This window comes from Triticum aestivum, chromosome 7D (genome assembly GCF_018294505.1).
Source record: "Triticum aestivum cultivar Chinese Spring chromosome 7D, IWGSC CS RefSeq v2.1, whole genome shotgun sequence".
In the NCBI taxonomy this organism is placed as follows: domain Eukaryota; kingdom Viridiplantae; phylum Streptophyta; class Magnoliopsida; order Poales; family Poaceae; genus Triticum; species Triticum aestivum.
The window spans coordinates 108,886,470-108,906,232 of record NC_057814.1 but is presented as its reverse complement, the minus strand read 5'-3'; the positions used below and the strand labels follow the sequence as shown (position 1 = coordinate 108,906,232).

Genomic DNA, 19,763 nt, shown 5'->3' with positions numbered 1-19,763 from the left:
ACGTGTGTGCAAGAAAACTTGATAAGTTATTTGTTTATGTTTTGTCAAAAGATTTATGTAATTAATTTGGAGATGACATTGCAGATGTTATACTACCTGGGCATGATGATGATTTTGTTTGTTGTTTGCTATCTGGGCATATATGTTGTACTACCTGGGCATGATGATGATTTTGTTGGTTGTTTGCTACCTGGGCATATATGTTGTACTACCTGGGCATGATGATGATTTTGTTTGTTGTTTGCTGCTGTTTCCGGCCGCTCCTTTCTGTAATTTTTTTTTCAAAAAGTGAAGTTACAAAAAAATAGCCCAACCACCGCTGCTGGGCCCATAGTAGCTTACAGAACGTACCCAAATCAAGCCCAAAGGCGACTCGGGCGGCTGATCGAGCCCACTAGCGGGCCCAGCAACGGGGTCCAAACGGGGCACTGGACAGAATTAACAGAGGAGTTCGAAACAGGGGGCGGAGGCAGCTATTTAAGCCGCTCCTCGCGACCTCCCGCTTCCGAGGTGGTATTAAAAACGGCGATGGTGCCCCGCGCAGGCGACGGGAGGGGGCGTGGGCCGGGGGAGGGGGCCAGTGGCGGCGTGCCTTCATTGGGCCAAACTGGGCCGGCCCGAGACAACGCAAATTAGGCCTCCTGAGCCTTGCGGCGACCGCGTGCAGCGTTGGGCGCAATGGGGGCGCCATCTTTAGGACCACCTCGGAAGCGGGGGGCACGAGGAGCGGCTTAAATAGCTGCCTCCGCCCCCTGTTTCGAACTCCTCTGTTACTACTCTCCTGTGCCCCGTTGGACCCCGTTGCTGGGCCCGCTAGTGGGCTCGATCAGCCGCCCGAGTCGCCTTTGGGCTTGATTTGGGTACGTTCTGTAAGCTACTATGGGCCCAGCAGCGGTGGTTGGGCATTTTTTATAACTTTTCTTTTGGACATTTTTTGTAACTTAACTACTTGCACAGAAAGGAGCTGCCGGCCGGTCAGGATGCAAATGGTCAGTCCGCTGGACGTTTGTGGGACTGCCCGCACTGACCACCACTTTTTATGTGGGATTACAAAGTTGACATATAAAGGATCATTGGAATACAGGAAGTAGGACAAACAAATGGTAGTACATACAAAGTTAAAATGGGAAACAGTGGATAATATTAGCCCACATTGAAAATGGCAAACAGTGCATAATACAAAGTGCGAATATAACATGTTCAAAAATCATCACCCACAATGCTGCAAATAAGAGTGATATTGTAGCAGACCACATCACATTTATTTAGTTGCGAAACATGCTAAACCATGCCGCAGATATGAGTGATATTGTAGCAAATACCGACCACTGCAAATAATGAGATGTCTTAATATGTAAATTGTATCAAGTACCGACAACGGCACGTTTATTTAGTGGAGATAATAGCCAACACCCCATCCTCCGACTCATTTCTTCTCCATGATCTTGAGGATCTTCTCTTTCACTACTTCCTTCGTGTTGCATTCTGAAAAAAGTATTTCAGCTAGAATGCGTCCCCTTGAAGCATTAACCTCATCTTGATCGAACTCAAATGTCCAATCATCTCCGTCCCAGTTTTGAACGCATTTCACCACGAAAAGACCACAAGAGACTCTGCAAGAAACCACAAGTCAATTATTGATGGATCAGACAAGTACATACTAATTAAACATTTGGAACATACCCGTCTGTTTGTGACGGCATATCGTACTCCCTTATTGGCCAGGATGATACGTCAGGATGTTCCGTTTCAATAAGAGCATTCACCTCCTTTGTATCATTTGCTATTTCTGCCCTCTGAAATAAAAATGACAAATTCATATGAAGTACGTTTCGAATAACTATATATTGTTTTATGTAACGTTGCAAGCTTACCAGCTTAGCAATCTTTGCAAGAACTCTTTTGCTGCATTTACCAGTAGAGTTTAAAACTTGAAACTCTTTTTTCTTGTTGTGCATAAGAACTGTTATCCAATGATTTTCTTCCACATGAAAAGGAAAGTATGCCTACAACAAAGTTTATTCATGTTGGTGTACACACAGATGTACTACGAATGATCATACTAAACTGAAGTACCTTATCTTTGATGAAATACTCTTCACTAACTCTAGACACCATTTTAGTTTGGTTTGTGAAGTGATCCATAAAATGCCTCTTAGAGTTGTTAACCTTTCCATCAGCACGAAGAATAAGCCAGTGGGACACCCAAGATGATAATATGTGACGGTCAGCACGAGGATTATGGGTCTGCATATGGTTGCAATAACTATTGATGACCTACAAAATAACATAACATCAATACGCCTATTAGATAATTTATGTAAATGACATGTACAACTTAATAAATTATTGACAATACTTACACCGCCATGCAACCACTTTTTCGAAATGATGGCTTCAAGCATTTCAGGTGTACATGTTTCCCCACCAATTCCCGTCATGTGCACGACAGTTTTGCTGCAAAGCTTCTCTGAGTCTGCCAGTGTCCGGATATAAACCTTCGCGGCCTCTATGTGATCCTCATTAATGTAATCAGTATTAATCATAGCAGCTCTTATACCAAACAGACCTAAAATAGTAAGAAACAATGAGTTAATAAAGTGTGAATGCAAGTACAGAAGTATGTTGCAAGAATAAATTACCTAGCACTTACTTTTCTTTGCACGTTTACGTCCACCGTTCTGCTGGTAAGGTGAAAGACAATATTTTGACTGTTTCCTCTTGCGTTTCCCATCATTCTCCTTCCCATCATTCTCCGGAGTGCCATTTTCTTTCGCATTTTTAATACGGGTGTTCAGACTATCCATACTAATCTCCTCAGATTTATCGGCGCTAGACCCGTCTGACACTTCATTCATATTCTTGGGGGTTGAAGTAATAGCCGGAAAGTCATTCGTGTCTACCGTCGCAAGAGATGGGTTGGGTGAATTACCATTGTCCTCAATAACGAAGGGGTCTCCTTCATCTCCTGTACCAGGTGTGTTGTGATGCACACCTTTCTCACGCGCCAATTTATTCCCGTTCCCAGTGGTGAAGGATGCGTCCACCCTGTTGTCCATATCTTCTTTTGCAGGAGTTGATTTTACATCTGTCCAATATTTTGATGATTTGTATTTTGATGGACCATACTTCCCCACCCAGTCTTCACTATGCTCCACAAACTCAATGTCATCATCAGACCCCTTGTTTGGCTTGAATACAAGACCTTTCTTCTCCAGCTTCTCCACTACTATCTGCAATGACACATCGAAAGCATTAACTACATGCATAAATTATGAATAATCCAATGTAAACTGAACATCACTGATATTACCTCCGCACATTTTTGAGGGAGAAGTCTAATTTCTTTTTGCATATCTTTGATGCATTTCATCACTTGATCTAATGTACTATCCCTGCTCGATGAAGCCTCATCTCTATTATCTTTCTTTTTTGGGCACGATCTTCTTTGCTCTAATTCTTCCTCCGCCTTTCTTCCTTGCTGAGCAATTAATGTATGCCTGTACTTCTCACTTATCACGTCATCAATCTGTGACAGGTAAAATCAATATAAATTTCTCAACATATAAATAGTAACATAAGTGCATGCAGTACGAAATAGTAACATATTAATAGTAACTTACCGTCCCATTACCACGGCCGTATGACGTGTCGTACGCGTCACGCTTCTTAGCCTCATCTTCTGACCAATTAAGCATCAACGGATATTCATGAGCCAATGGATCAAATGCCTCATCATCCAGTGGCTGCACTTTCTCCCAAAACAAGTACTGCATGAACATGAAGTATATTAGCAATTTTTTTCACAAACTATAGTTCGAAAGAAACAAATATAACATAAGATTTACCTGTAGGAGGGCAAGGTTTCCGATCGGCCAAGTAAATTTTGTACGATCTGATAAGGTCTTTGTGAAGCCTTCAACGCAAACGCGTAAAGTAAACGCGTTCCAATTAAATGCTTTGATGGCACACATCGTGCACTAACTTGTAATAAGCATTAGGAACTTCTTTCATGGACTGCGGTGCAAGAACCGTGCCTAGAAGAACCAGAACAATTCTACGGAGAAAATCATCATCGTACGTGCCACTGGCAACGATGTTCTCAATCAGCGAGTCTATCATCATTTCCCCCGTATTGGAATCTAGAAAGCGACTAGGCACCTTCACCTTCGCCTTTAACCCCCCTTTTCCTAGCGCTTTCATGGCATCTTTGCCCTTGTTCTGTAGCCCAAAAATGTCAAACACATCTTCGGTGCGCAATGACATCGCACCATTTTTTGATGGCATGATGAACCTTTTTCTGTCCAACGCATATGATTTAATAATGAACTTGAGCAAACATTTTCGCATGAGCACACTAGGAATCATCAGCATTTTTTCGAGACTAGTGCTTGCAAAACGCTTTTTCTGCCTAGAGTTTAGTTTGCTGACCAAGAGACACCACTTCTCAACCGAACAAAAAATATCTCCGTACTCCACCGTCGCCAGGAATAGGAGCAAAAATAATGTTAGCTACCATATATGGGTACATGATAAACATGATGAATGCATAGTACCTCGTGCCATGGGATCAGGGCCGGCCCTGGGGGACGACGGCACGGTGGCGTTGGTGGCAGATGGCGTCGGTCGCAACCTGCAAATAAAATTCATCATGTTGGGGGCGTCGACGCATGATCTATGATCTATGATAAAGCACATGAAACATGCAAGTAGGTCCGAATCTGTGTTTACCAAGTTGGGGGCGTCGGCGTTACGTGGCGACGGGGGCGACGGCGTCGGCCGCAGATGGCGTCGGGGCAGTCGCTGTCTGGTGCGTCGGCGTGAGCTGGCGTCGGTGGCAGATGGCGTCGGCGTGAGGTGGCGTCGGGGGCGGCGTCGGCCGCAGATGGCGTTGGGGGAGGCGATCATGGCGTCGGCGTGAGGTGGCGTCGGCCGCTGACGGCGTCGGGGGAGGCGATCGTGGAGGCGGCGTGAGGTGGCGTCGAGGGCAGCGTCGGCCGCAGATGGCGTCGGGGGAGGCGATCGTGGAGGCGTTGAGGCGGCGTGGAGTGGCGATCGTGGAGGCGTGGAGGCGGCGTCCACTAGGGCTTTGACCCCCAATGGATATGCATGTATACGCGGGGCCTATCTATTAAATTTTTTTCTAACAACCCATTCATTAGTTTTTTCCCAATCATTACATGCGTTCGTTTTTTAAAACATCCAATATCGAAAATACATTGATTGAAACGTATTTTTTTCACTCCGCCAAACGTCACGAAACTTTTTCCACACGTTGGCATCACCATCCACAGCGCCCACGCCAATTTGCATATTTTTCCGACGCTCGATGCATTTTCTATAGTTTTCCCGGTCAAAAATCAATAAAACATTGGCCGGACGTGACGCAACGTTCGTTTTATATCCGTTTTCGTTACAACCTTGCGTGGGGGCCTACGTTGGCCGTGCCCACGTGTACGCACACTTTGGTCCACTTGCATGCATGCGATCACGTAGCCCCAGTGCAACCAGCTATTTTTCAGTCTGCCGGAGAGGGGGTTCCCAACTACGGTTTTTTTCTACTCCGTCAAACGTCACGTAACTTTTTCCACACGTTGGCATCACCATCCACAGCGCCCACGCCAATTTGCATATTTTTCCGACGCTCGATGCATTTCTATGGTTTTCCCGGTCAAAAATCAATAAAACACTGGTCGGACGTGACGCAACGTTCGTTTTGTATCCGTTTTCGTTACAACCTTGCGTGGGGGCCTACGTTGGCCGTGCCCACGTGTACGCACACTTTGGTCCACTTGCATGCATGCGATCACGTAGCCCCAGTGCAACCAGCTACTTTTCGGTCTGCCGGAGAGGGGTTCCCAACTACGGTTTTTTTCTACTCCGTCAAACGTCACGTAACTTTTTCCACACGTTGGCATCACCATCCACAGCGCCCACGCCAATTTGCATATTTTTCCGACGCTCGATGCATTTTCTATGGTTTTCCCGGTCAAAAATCAATAAAACACTGGCCGGACGTGACGCAACGTTCGTTTTGTATCCGTTTTCGTTACAACCTTGCGTGGGGGCCTACGTTGGCCGTGCCCACGTGTACGCACACTTTTGGTCCACTTGCATGCAAGCGATCACGTAGCCCCAGTGCAACCAGCTACTTTTCGGTCTGCCGGAGAGGGGGTTCCCAACTACGGTTTTTTTCTACTCCGTCAAACGTCACGTAACTTTTTCCACACGTTGGCATCACCATCCACAGCGCCCACGCCAATTTGCATATTTTTCCGACGCTCGATGCATTTTCTATGGTTTCCCGGTCAAAAATCAATAAAACACTGGCCGGACGTGACGCAACGTTCGTTTTATATCCGTTTTTGTTACAACCTTGCGTGGGGGCCTAAGTTGGCCGTGCCCACATGTACGCACACTTTGGTCCACTTGCTTGCATGCGATCACGTAGCCCCAGTGCAACCAGCTACTTTTCGGTCTACCGGAGAGGGGGTTCCCAACTACGGTTTTTTTTCTACTCCGTCAAACGTCACGTAACTTTTTCCACACGTTGGCATCACCATCCACAGCGCCCACGCCAATTTGCATATTTTTCCGACGCTCGATGCATTTTCTATGGTTTTCCCGTTCAAAAAACAATAAAACACTGGCCGGACGTGACGCAACGTTCGTTTTGTATCCGTTTTCGTTACAACCTTGCGTGGGGGCCTACGTTGGCCCTGCCCACGTGTACGCACACTTTGGTCCGCTTGCATGCATGCGATCACATAGCCCCAGTGCAACCAGCTACTTTTCGGTCTGCCGGAGAGGGGGTTCCCAACTACGGTTTTTTTTCTACTCCGTCAAACGTCACGTAACTTTTTCCACACGTTGGCATCACCATCCACAGTGCCCACGCCAATTTGCATATTTTTCCGACGCTCGATGCATTTGCTATGGTTTTCCCGGTCAAAAATCAATAAAACACTGGCCGGACGTGACGCAACGTTCGTTTTGTATCCGTTTTCGTTACAACCTTGCGTGGGGGCCTACGTTGGCCGTACCCACATGTACGCACACTTTGGTCCACTTGCTTGCATGCGATCACGTAGCCCCAGTGCAACCAGCTACTTTTCGGTCTGCCGGAGAGGGGGTTCCCAACTACGGTTTTTTTTTCTACTCCGTCAAACGTCACGTAACTTTTTCCACACGTTGGCATCACCATCCACAGCGCCCACGCCAATTTGCATATTTTTCCGACGCTCGATGCATTTTCTATGGTTTTCCCGTTCAAAAAACAATAAAACACTGGCCGGACGTGACGCAACGTTCGTTTTGTATTTTTTACAACCTTGCGTGGGGGCCTACGTTGGCCGTGCCCACGTGTACGCACACTTTGGTCCACTTGCATGCATGCGATCACGTAGCCCCAGTGCAACCAGCTACTTTTCGGTCTGCCGGAGAGGGGGTTCCCAACTACGGTTTTTTTCTACTCCGTCAAACGTCACGTAACTTTTTCCACACGTTGGCATCACCATCCACAGCGCCCACGCCAATTTGCATATTTTTCCGACGCTCGATGCATTTTCTATGGTTTTCCCGGTCAAAAATCAATAAAACACTGGCCGGACGTGACGCAACGTTCGTTTTGTATCCGTTTTCGTTACAACCTTGCGTGGGGGCCTACGTTGGCCGTGCCCACGTGTACGCACACTTTGGTCCACTTGCATGCATGCGATCACGTAGCCCAGTGCAACCAGCTACTTTTCGGTCTGCCGGAGAGGGGGTTCCCAACTACGGTTTTTTTTTCTACTCCGTCAAACGTCACGTAACTTTTTCCACACGTTGGCATCACCATCCACAGCGCCCACGCCAATTTGCATATTTTTCCGACGCTCGATGCATTTTCTATGGTTTTCCCGTTCAAAAAACAATAAAACACTGGCCGGACGTGACGCAACGTTCGTTTTGTATCCGTTTTCGTTACAACCTTGCGTGGGGGCCTACGTTGGCCGTGCCCACGTGTACGCACACTTTGGTCCACTTGCATGCATGCGATCACGTAACCCCAGTGCAACCAGCTACTTTTTGGTCTGCCGGAGAGGGGGTTCCCAACTATGGTTTTTTTTCTACTCCGTCAAACGTCACCTAACTTTTTCCACACGTTGCCTTGACCATCCACAGAACGCACGGCAACTTTCGGTATTTTTTTACGTCCGATGCATTTTCTAGTGTTTTTTAGGCGAAAGTACCCTAAACCGCTGTCCGGACGTGGCGCGACGTGTGTTCCTTGTGTGATTTCGTTCATATCATGCGTGCAGAACTAAATTCGGGATGCGCACACACTCGCAAAATTTCGTTTCATTACATGCATTCAATCACGTAACTTTACATTGAGCATCGTTACTAATTTCTTATGTTTTACCATATATTGGTGTACAAATGCATCATCAAATCAATACTCTCAAATGAAATGGACAAAACAAATTTCACTCAAATTTCATTCAACATAGATAAGAGATTTTACATACTTGAGCGAACTCGATGATGATAAGTTCGTACATAAAGTCTAGTTCGTACATAAAGTCTAGTACTTAGACTTAGAACAACATAACCAAATTACCTAAACAACACGCTAAAAAAACTACTCGGCGTCGCTATCAACGAGGTCAATCACGCCCGGGCCGTTGCCGCCGTCATCGTCGCTGCTGGACCGGTTCGCGACGTCGTCCCAGTCCACCGGGACGTCGTCCGAATCCTCTTCCTCCTCCACCGCCGGCGCCTGCTGCCACTCTGGCGGCGCCATCGCCGCCTGCGGCGCCGCCATCGCCTCGGCCGCCTGGATTGCGGCCGCAATCTCGGAGGCTTCCTCGGCCTCCCGCGCCGCCGCCGCGGCGGCTTCTTCCGATGACCGCGCTAGGGCCGCGAGCAGTCCGGGCGTGTCCTCCGGGTCGCCGTCCTGTCGGAGCGCCGCCACCTCCGGCGGGATCACGGCCTCGGCCGGGGCTGGTGGGGCGGGGCCAGGAGGCGGGGCGTGCCGCGCCCGCGCAGGCGGGAGGGCCCGGCTTCGCCTGTGATGTCGCCGACGGGGAGCCCACGGGCGGCGCGCTTGAAGGCGCCGATAACGTCGTTGAACCGCTTGCCCTTCCAAAATCGGCGGCGGTTCCTCCGGTTGAACCGCCCACCGGGGTGCGCGCTCAGCTCGGCGTTCGTCGCCGGCGGACCCTGCGTGGGGTAGCCGTCGGCGGAGATCCTCCACGGCCGCGGCACCTTCGCCGCCGGCGGCACGAACAGCCCGAACCGGAAGAGATCTTCCGTCTGCCCTTGTGTCAGGCTCGAAGGCCAGACGCCGCCCGGTGCCGCGCCGTCGGAGTCCGAGTCGCTGGACGCCATCCCGCGCAGATCGGTGAAGAGAACGCGCGTGTGAAGAGGGAGAGGAGGGATGGACGGGCGGTGTGACCAAACTCGCCGCGCAGGGCGGGTTTTATAGCGCCGGGAATTAATGCACGGCAGGTGAGGCGCCGTGGCGGGGCGGAGCGGGGCATTAAACTGCGGCAGGGTGGCGCCGGGCCGCGGCAGCGGTGGCGTGCGGCAGGCGCGGGCGCGGCAGTGCGGGCGTGCGGCAGGCGCGGACGTGGCAGCGGTGGCATGCCGCAGGCGCGGGCGCGGCAGTGCTGCCGTGCGGCAGCGGCGTGGTCTGGTGGCAGGCGAGGTGCTATCGGCCGGCAGCGGCGCGAGATGGGACGGGGCGGCGCGCGGAAGACAAGATCCCATGCAGCCGCGTTGACCGCGAGCTGCCTCGTTGATCGCGGGCGAGTGGATAGACCACGATGGTACGCGTGTGCGCAGTGGCCGGCCGGGTCGGTTGGACTAATAAATATGTACGCGTGGGCAGGCGGGATGACCAGACGAAAAAAAATGAAACAACACTATGTGTATTTCTATACGTACACGACGCGGGCGGGCGGGTGGACGGGCGTTCTCTTTTTCAAATAATGCCCATCGTGCCCTTCGTTTTAAAGGGGTATCGGACAATCTTGACCATCCTTGTATTGGAGGGGGTCTACCGAAGCGGAAGTGAAGCAAAAAATGCAACCGTGAGTCACTAATGCCCACTCTGTTTTTTCTCATCTGACTACGGTATATTCCCTGTTTCAATACTGGCCAAGATTTCACCTAACGGAAACAGGATTTTGTAATGTAATACAGAGCAACCAGAGAAGCCCCTAAGCCCTGTACATTTGAGGCAGGTGTGATAATGGAAAGCTAGGTACGTCGAGAGTTCGGTGCAATTGAAGGAAGGATGATTTTCATAAAAAGGTAAACCAGTCGTACGTCAAGCGTTCGGTGCAACTGAAGGAAGGATGATTTGCATAAAAATGTAAACCAGTCCAATACCACTTGCGCCGCAAGCTGTTTTTTCAAGCCAGTATTTGCATCTTCTGCAGGAAATGCGTTACAAGTAAAGGTTTACCTTGAGAAACTTTGGAGGAGAATGTTGGCTCAGTATGATAGCTTATGTTTATGCTATGTCACTAACTCTACCAACCATGGCAAGATACCGCCGCAGACTCTCATTAATGCAGCAAATGATGAACTAGGCGGTTTTCAGTTTCAGTTTCAGAAAAAATTCAGCACCAACCAAAATCACTGGAATTCAGTGAATTTCACTTATTTCGGTTTGCATTTCGGGCAAAGGTCTAAATATTCACATAAATTGAATTAAATATTTTAAAATGTTGAAAAATATTTGAATTCCCGTGTACTTTTGAAATTGCTGAAAGGATCACACCATACTAAAGACAAGTTTCATGTGTACAACTGTGCAATGTGATCCTGAAACATGTTTATACTGATCAGGTTTTTCTTTTTTTGTTTAGTTTGCGGGAAAGTGGCGAAACGTATGCTTGCGTATTGGTCCATAGGGCAAATCGGATATGATCTGTTGGTATCTGCCTCTCCTGTTGGACCGAACTGGGTGTTGGGAAGGATTGTTTAGCTTGCTCCACCGAGCATGGTGCTGGGAGGGATTATTAGTTTTTTTTTTTTTAATGTTCACCTGTGAGAGAGGTTTTGCACCTGAATTTCATCAGAAAAATTTAGGCCAAAGCTAAGAGTGTTTTACAACTTTGAGGAGTGGGGAGAGAGAGAGGGCATACATGAGGATACATGCTGGGGAGGCTGAAGCAATGCAGGTTGTATAATTCAGTACAATTCACAAGATGTGGTCTTTATAAAGGCAAGTACAGAAGGGTCAAGCTTTCTGTGACTGAGGCACCATATCGTGGTCCATCACTCTTCCTATAAAGAGGGGAAAGGATGCCCAACTTAAAGATTGTGAGAAGCTGGCGCCTGTCTGACTTGAAGTTTATCTCGCCACCATTACCTTTTGATGCTTGTAGCAGGACTAGGCATGAGAGGCATCGGAGAATGCAGTGGATGTTGTTTTATTTGTGTCTTATCAAATATGAGATCAGAACAACTATATATATTCATTAAGCTTCTGGTGAAATATGTGGGCTGCAGGTTAATTTTGGCAAATGGATGTGATACCTCTCAGAAGCGATGATCTGAATATCCAAAGCATTTTGTCTGATCTGGGCGGAGGAACTAGTCCGCTGTCGTGCACTTCCCCGGCGCTTTCCTTAAGCGAATCAAAGCTAAACTGAATTAAATTTCAACATCTAATTGATAAGATGGCCACAAAGCTGACCGGAAATGAAAGTTGATGTCGAGGCCATGCCATGGTAAGTTGCAGCCATCTGCTAACAACACAGAAACACTATGGCTGGCTATCACTCTGCTACTATCGTGGTATCATTCATGTTTGTCCATCTTTGAGAAAACAAAATTGAACAATAATATGGAAGTTTTTTCACTACATTACCAACCCTGTCAACAGCGTGCAAGAACTTTGCAATGGTACGATAGACCATTTGTCAAACCACGAAACGAACTTCCAATTGGGTCCTCCTATTGAAGGGGAACAAAAGAGTAACTTGAGCATATGTCAAATGGATATAGAAAAGTTCAAAGCATATATATCAACATGAAGCATGAGATTTCTCATTTCTTTTTAATACAACGCAAAGTTTCTAGAGCCGCACACTCTTTTTTTACAATAATATCTACGGTCTACCCCTAGTTCAAAATCCAAGAGCGGCCAAGATTTGTTAAGTGACAATAGAAATAGGGATCGCCCCATTCCATTTGGTCAACTTTTTCCAACGACTTAAACAATGATAACATCTATTCTATTATAGACGCACGGAAGAGAGCCTCCGCTGCCTCCTCCTCCTCCAAAAAAAGCTAGGGTTCCTGCCTCTCGCCAGCATCTCCGCTGGTCCACCTCGTCTCCAGTGGCCATAGGGGCATGGGGGCACGGTGGATCCTGGCAAGGGCCGACGGGAGGGCTCCGATTTTAGTCGGTCCTTTCAGTTTTGTTAGGGTTTGTGTCCTGCTCAGGAAGGCGAGACGGTGACGGCTTCTTGAAGATGGAATAAAGGTCTCCCCGCCTAGCCCTCGTTCCGGCGATTTGTTTAGCATCGTTGGTGGGCGTGTGTAGGTCTGTCTTCGGCAGATCTATTAGTGGATTTGCTTGGATATCGTCGTTGTTCGTATATGTTCATGTGTCTTTAGGTTGAATCCTTCCGATCTACGTTATTCTTCATCGGCGGTGGTTGTTGTTCTAGTGCGCTGGTTCTATGTGGCCTTAGCACGACGACTTCCCAACTGTCTACTACAACAAGTTGTGACCGACTCCGGCGATGGAGGGGCGATGACGGCGGTGCGCCTTCGACTCGCTACAGTGCTTGTAGTCGTCGCTAGGTGGTCTATGGTCTGGATAAAACAAAATTGGTGTTCGCTATACTGCCATGATTGAAGATGAACAGATTTGAAGTGTTCACACAAAAAAATTCCAACAACTAAAACATCGTTAAGTTTTTTTAGATTCATGATTTTTTAAAAATTGTGAACACTTTTTAGATACACGAACATTTTTTCCAAAATCACAAACATTTTTTAATCCATGAGCATTTATCATTTCCAGAACATTTTTTAAATCATGAACATTTTCTAAATTGACGGACATCTTTTTCACAATTCGCAACATTTTTGAAATCCCAAATTATTTAAAAAAAACTTAAATCAGATAGGGGGAAATCCCGCCCCACACTTGGGCTGGCCCATGAGGGTGCGCACGGAGCGGGGGTGCACGTTTCACTGGTTTCCGACACACAGGTCGTCATATAGGAGGTCGCGCGCCTGAGTGCAATGTGTGTGCTTGGGATGGGCTTAGCTCATAACAGGGTCGCTAAATGGGCTGGGACTCATACCTATAATTTAGATAATGCAAAAAAGAAATTGTTTCCGTCCGACCGAGTGGACCGGGCCAAAAAAGGACCAGACCGGACCTGTTTTTGGGCCTCTTTTTGCATACCGGTCCGGCTGTTTTTTTTCTATCGGTCCTACAATTTCGTTCCAGTCTAGGCCGGTCCACGAGTGGGCTTTTTGGCCCGCTTGCTACGTCTAGCCTGAGACGCATGACAAGGTAGAAACAAACTTGATCGGGGAATCTCTACTTCTAATAGAGCTTTTGGTATGATTGCGTCTACGATTTATTTTCGTCGGGTTTATTTTCGTCCGGTTTAGTTTTGTCTCATCTTTTATCATCATATTTTCATGATGAATTTTCGCTCACCGAATAAAAATTTTCTTAACATTTGTAAACTTTTCTAATCAGGCACGTCACAGACCACGTAGCGAGGACCTTCGAACGAAAAAAAACGCGGACGAAAAATGTAGCGATGCCCCCGATGAGAAAAACGGAAGGACCGGGAGCGGCCCCCTCGCATCCACACCCGCCCGTGCCTCCCTCCCTCCATCTCTTCCTCCCGAGTCCCGACTATGGGCTAGGGTTCCATATGCCGCCGCCGATATCTCGCCCCCTCACCATATACGCTTTTCCATCCCCACCTAAGACCGAAACCTACTCACGCCTCTCCTTGTTCCCCCACGCCATTGCAGTCCCAACCACGAACGCCGACGCCGGCTGTCGCCGTCACGCCGCCAGCCATTCGTGCCTCGCAGTCGTCGCAGCCGGTGCTACCCCATAGAACGAGCGCCGAGGAGAAACACTGCGGCGACGTGTTCTTCCCTTCCCTGTCCGCGAGAGCAGTTCATCCCCATCGTCAGACCAGATCAACTCCTCCTGCAACGTCCAATCTTTTCATCCACACGACGACAGCTGTAGCGCAATGACCCAGCGTCTACAGCATCAACAACGCAACTACCCAGTGATGAGCTATTCCTCGTATCCCTCTCCCTCTCCTCAGTATTATACGATTCTTGTTACTTTGTGCATGTGTCTTCATTTTCGTGCCATTTAGTGTTCTTGTGTATCGTGATGTTGGGACATAGCTGCAGCAACTCATAGGTTTGGAAGGCCAAGAAAAAAGGCGTGGTTATAGAAGACACTTTATTATAAAGCTTGTGTAAGACCAGCTACAGTCTGAATGAACTACATAGCTGCAGAAACTAGGGAGTTGTTTGATGAAGTGCCGCAGAGGGTTGTTTGATCAAATGACGGACAGGGATTTGGTTGTTGGATTTTACAGATGGTGTTCTTCTTTTTAACAGGGGAAGATAACCACATGGGAACAAGGAGGAGGCGCCCTGTGGTTGTTGTGGGTCTGAAGGCAGATATTGATAAGGAAGGTGAGATTTTTAGTTAATACTGCAAGATTTTCGAGGAGGTTGTGAAAGCCGTCGCCTTCATGCTTCCTGCTACCAATTCCAAAGACGCCATCTCCCCTCTAGACATCGTCACATTTTCTCGCCAAGGAACAATTTGGGCCTACACACAGGTGAGTTTTTAATTTGTGTGACCACATAGATTGAATAGTTTGTTTCTTTTGGTTATACCATTGCAATGTGGTGGAGAGCTTGGGGGCTGTTTGAGCCATCCTCATAGGGGTATTTTGTAACCTGGAGCAATCAGACACACTATGTATCCAGAAATGAAATCCAAACATCTATTGTATTGACGTTACACGAATCCATGTAGTTTAGTTTTAATAACTAATGTACCTACTTACAGTGATATTCTAACTCAGATTATAGGCGAAGGCCTTGGGTCGCTTGGCATCAAAGAGCTCGAGCTGCTTGAAAAACAACTTGATTCATCCTCAAGGTACATAAGATCCACAAGACTAATTGATTGCTTTCCATATAATCATGATTTAGAAGATAGGAGCACTAGCTCTTTCATTATGTACAGAAAACAATACAAATTGTTCCTTTGTACTGCATGTTTCTACTCTGTTAAATAATCATAGGCAATATTATGCTGCTAGATGGTCATGATCACTTTTGACCAGTGTTGTAGGTAGATTACACCTATTTTTGTCTTGCTTTGTTTTTAAGTAAAGTTGATTAGGGTGTGTGCCATGATCAAGCAATAAGCAAAATGGAGTCTCTTCATGCTGCAAATATAGCCCAGTTTAAGTTCAATGGACAAAACACATCTCAGGTTAATGAGCTTCTCTGTACACTACATCTCAATTGAACTATATGCAGTTTTCAGCTTGACGTCTCTGATTTAACATCATTATTCTAGGACTGGAAAATGTTACATTAGAGATATTGATTCCGTAATGCAATGCATCATATGTCCTACAAACTACGAATAATTTGGCTGTGTGAGCCCGGCCTCGATATGTTACAACAGAAAAAATGTTGATCAATTTCATGATTGCAGACACGACATATGCTTCATCATCTCACTGATCTCTAGAGGAAGGTATGCTCTTAAGAAAATAAATTTGATTATAATATGTATTCGTATATCTTCTCAAACAAATTTGTTCAGACCTAAAATTGACTATTCCTAACAGCGCACTGAATAAGTTTGCAGGAAGAGATCTTGTGTGAAAAATGTATGTTCCCATTACACGTATTAATTAGCTTATGAATTATTTCCCTCAGAAGAAGTAATTTAACTCTTCATTTTCTATCATTTCTAGGACTTAAAAATGTTTTCCCAATTTTCCTTCCACCATTTTTGTAACCCTCTGCAGAATGGTCCGGGGAGGTTCACAACACTGTCTACTCATCTGATGGGAGATCTGTATTTGTTGTCTATCGTGTGTCTATGGAACTGATGCAGAGGTACACTTTGTCTGGGAGTTATATGTGGTTCAGATTGCTGCATCTGGTTTGGTTTTACACTCATCTTGCGTGCTCACTTTTTGAGAGTATAACCAGTTTGTTGGTCCTATTTGATCAATGGACGTGATGGCGAGGCATTGTGCTGTGCTGGCGGCCATGATGGTAACATCGTCGAAGGCGGAGGCGACGGGTGCTTGTCGACGAAAGCGGCGCGGGGATGGGGAAGGTGGAGTGGCGAGGGATGGAGGCAGAGAAAGGCAGCTCCGGAGACGGAGTGGCGGCAAGATTTGACGCGCTCGCCTGCAGAGCGCGTGCGCAAGATTCTGTTTCCAGGTCGGCTGAGTGCTTCCTTGTCTGTGTGTGCATGCGTGAGTTCACACCCATACACCACCAAATACAGTGCATGCTTATCTGAAATTCTAGACAAGTACTCCCTCCGTTCCTAAATGTTTGTCTTTTTAGGGATCTCAAATGGTTACCAGATACGGATGTATATAGACATATTTTAGAGTATAGATTCACTCATTTTGCTCCATATGTAGTCATTTGTTGAAATCTCTACAAAAACAAATATTTAGGAACGGAGGGAGTAGTTCACATCCGGGTGGTACAAGTAAGAAGCTCATTTTTTATTTATCAGGTGGCGTCAATAGACCATAAAATTATCTTCATTCGTAGTGCTAAAGATATGTCAATACATGTTCTTACATTTAGCCTCCTAAATCTGTTGAATGAATTCTATATACAAGACTTATAGTTGTCCTTCTATAAATTACCGAAAAAGGGTTTCGCCCCGCTTTATATTATAAAGCAAACCGCCCGAGCCAAACATCCAACAAGGTTCACACACACACACAAGTCTCACACACATAAAAGGTCGCAGGAGGGTTAATGCTGAGGGCACAGCTCAACAAGCCCTCGGAACATAGAACACGCACGTGTCCTGCAACAAGAGCAGCAAGACTAATCAGGCTCCGGTGGCGGTGGTGGAAGCGGAGGCGCCATGCGGGAGGCCATCGATCGAAGGTCGGCGAGGAGGGTGGTGATGACGTCCTGGTCCTGTGGGCGGCTAAGCGACCGCCAGAGCTGCAAATAAGCACACATTTTGAAGATCGCGTCAGTCGCACGTCGGAGAGGCACTTTCTGAATAACAAGTTTGTTGCGGATGTTCCAAACCGTCCAGGCGAGGACCCCAATGCACAGCCATCGAATGTGGCGGTAGCGAGGGGGGAGGCGTGGATCTCAGCGAGTAAGTCGAGGAAGTTGGTATTGCACCATGGTCCGCCGACCGTCTCACGGAAGCAAGACCACGGGAACTGGGTTGTGGAGCAGGAAAAGAAGATGTGGTTCGAGTCCTCCACTATGTCGCACAAGGGACACAACCCGTCGCCTGGGCCATTGCGCTTGCGGACTTCAACCCCAGAGGGGAGGCGTCCCCGGATCCATTGCCATAGGAATATCCTGATCTTGAGGGGAAGGCGAATGTCCCATATCAGGCTAAAGGGCTCAGGGGGCGACAAAGGGGCAATGGCCGCGTATAGAGAATTCGTGGAGAAGCGACCGGAGGGCTCCAGGCGCCAAGAGACGGAGTTCGGGGCGCCCTCAACGTCCATCGCCAGGAGAGCGATGTACTGGAGAAGGGAGTCCCACTCGTCCACCTCAAGGGGGCCAAAGGGGCGCCGGAAGGAGAGACGCCCTAAGTCAATAAGGGCCGTCTCGACGGAGTCCTTCTATAAATTAAGACCAATCTTTGCTGCATTGTTATTCATGACTCTATAATTGTCAACCTGGACAGTAACAACACTCAACATAGTCTCTCAGTGTGAGCAAATAACATAGTTTTATTCTTTTGGAATATTTTCCTATTACAGAAGTTGATGCTCAATCTTGTTATTCATTTCCTGGGATCATTTACTGATATACTGTATCATTAACAAGAGCTTGGGGATTGCTTCTAGGATTGTATGCATTTTATCCCATAACCCTCTTGAAATGATGCAATGCTGCGATATTCAACCATGAAAATGAAACTGTCAGCACTGACAGACTGCTCCTATGATCTCACAAGTACCAAAATGTAGCTTGTAGATCTCTTTTTAAGAATTGGGTCGTGATGTTCTTACATTTAGCTACTCCTGCATAGCTTTTAGATTTTATCTTTTTTTCTCTTTGTAAATTTTGGTTTTCGTTTGCTCACCTTGTAATAAACTCTACATTTGACGGTTTAGAAATGAGTCCAGGCGCCTGGAAATGAATTCAGTTTAACTCTGCAATTAACCCTTAATAATATAACTGTTCTGGATGCACTCATCCATAATTCATATGGCTTCACCAATGGTGATAGCATTGTTATATGATGCAGGTGGAGAGGGAGAAAGAGAAAGGGAGAATGGAAGCCAAGTGATAGACAAAGAGAGCGGAAGATAGAAGACAGACAATAACTTGTGTTATCTTACTAATTCTTTATTTATTTAAGACCCATACAAATGCACGCTGTATGATGGAAACCATATGCCATCATGCTTAACACATAGTATTTCTTAATTAAAAGAATAATTTGATCATCGTGTTTATATTTTATTATTCCGTTTCAATGATTTGGCTTCAGCAGCTGATAACCCACAAGTATAGGGGATCGCAACAGTTTTCGAAGGTAGAGTATTCAACCCAAATTTATTGATTCGACACAAGGGGGGCCAAAAAATATTCTCAACTATTAGCAGTTGAGTTGTCAATTCAACCACTCCTGAATAACTTAATATCTGCAGCAAAGTATTTAGTAGCAAAGTAGTATGATAGTAGCGGTAACAGTGGCAAAAGTAACAGTGATAGTTTTATAGTGATTGTAATAATAGCAACGGAAAAGTAAATAAGCAGAGAACAATATGTGAAAAGCTCATAGGCATTGGATCGGTGATGGAGATATGCCGGATGCGATTATTCATGCAACAGTTATAACATAGGGTGACTCAGAACTAGCTCCAATTCATCAATGTAATGCAGGCATGTATTCCGAATATAGTCATACATGCTTATGGAAAAGAACTTGCATGACATCTTTTGTCCTACCCTCCCGTGGCAGCGGGGTCCTAATGGAAACTAAGGGATATTAAGGCCTCCTTTTAATAGAGTACCGGACCAAAGCATTAACACATAGTGAATACATGAACTCCTCAAACTATGGTCATCATCGGGAGTGGTCCCGATTATTGTCACTTCGGGGTTGCCGGCTCATAACACATAGTAGGTGACTATAGACTTGCAAGATAGGATCAAGAACTCACATATATTCATGAAAACATAATAGGTTCATATCTGAAATCATGGCACTCGGGCCCTAGTGACAAGCATTAAGCATAGCAAAGTCATAGCAACATCAATCTCAAAACATAGTGGATACTAGGGATCAAACCCTAACAAACTAACTCGATTACATGATAAATCTCATCCAACCCATCACCGTCCAGCAAGCCTACGATGGAATTACTCACGCACGGCGGTGAGCATCATGAAATTAGTGATGGAGGATGGTTGATGATGACGATGGTGACGGATTCCCCTCTCCGGAGCCCCGAACGGACTCCAGATCAGCCCTCCCGAGAGAGATTAGGGCT

General features: G+C 46.6%; 1 long non-coding RNA gene across 1 annotated transcript; it reads left to right on the top strand.

Moving 5' to 3' along the window:
* Nucleotides 1-13,860: 13,860 nt before the first annotated feature.
* On the top strand, nucleotides 13,861-18,657 carry LOC123167807 (uncharacterized). Its single transcript, XR_006484098.1, has 3 exons — nucleotides 13,861-14,846; nucleotides 15,096-16,482; nucleotides 18,512-18,657. It is a non-coding gene; the product is annotated as an uncharacterized lncRNA (long non-coding RNA).
* The last annotated feature ends 1,106 nt before the right edge of the window (nucleotides 18,658-19,763 follow it).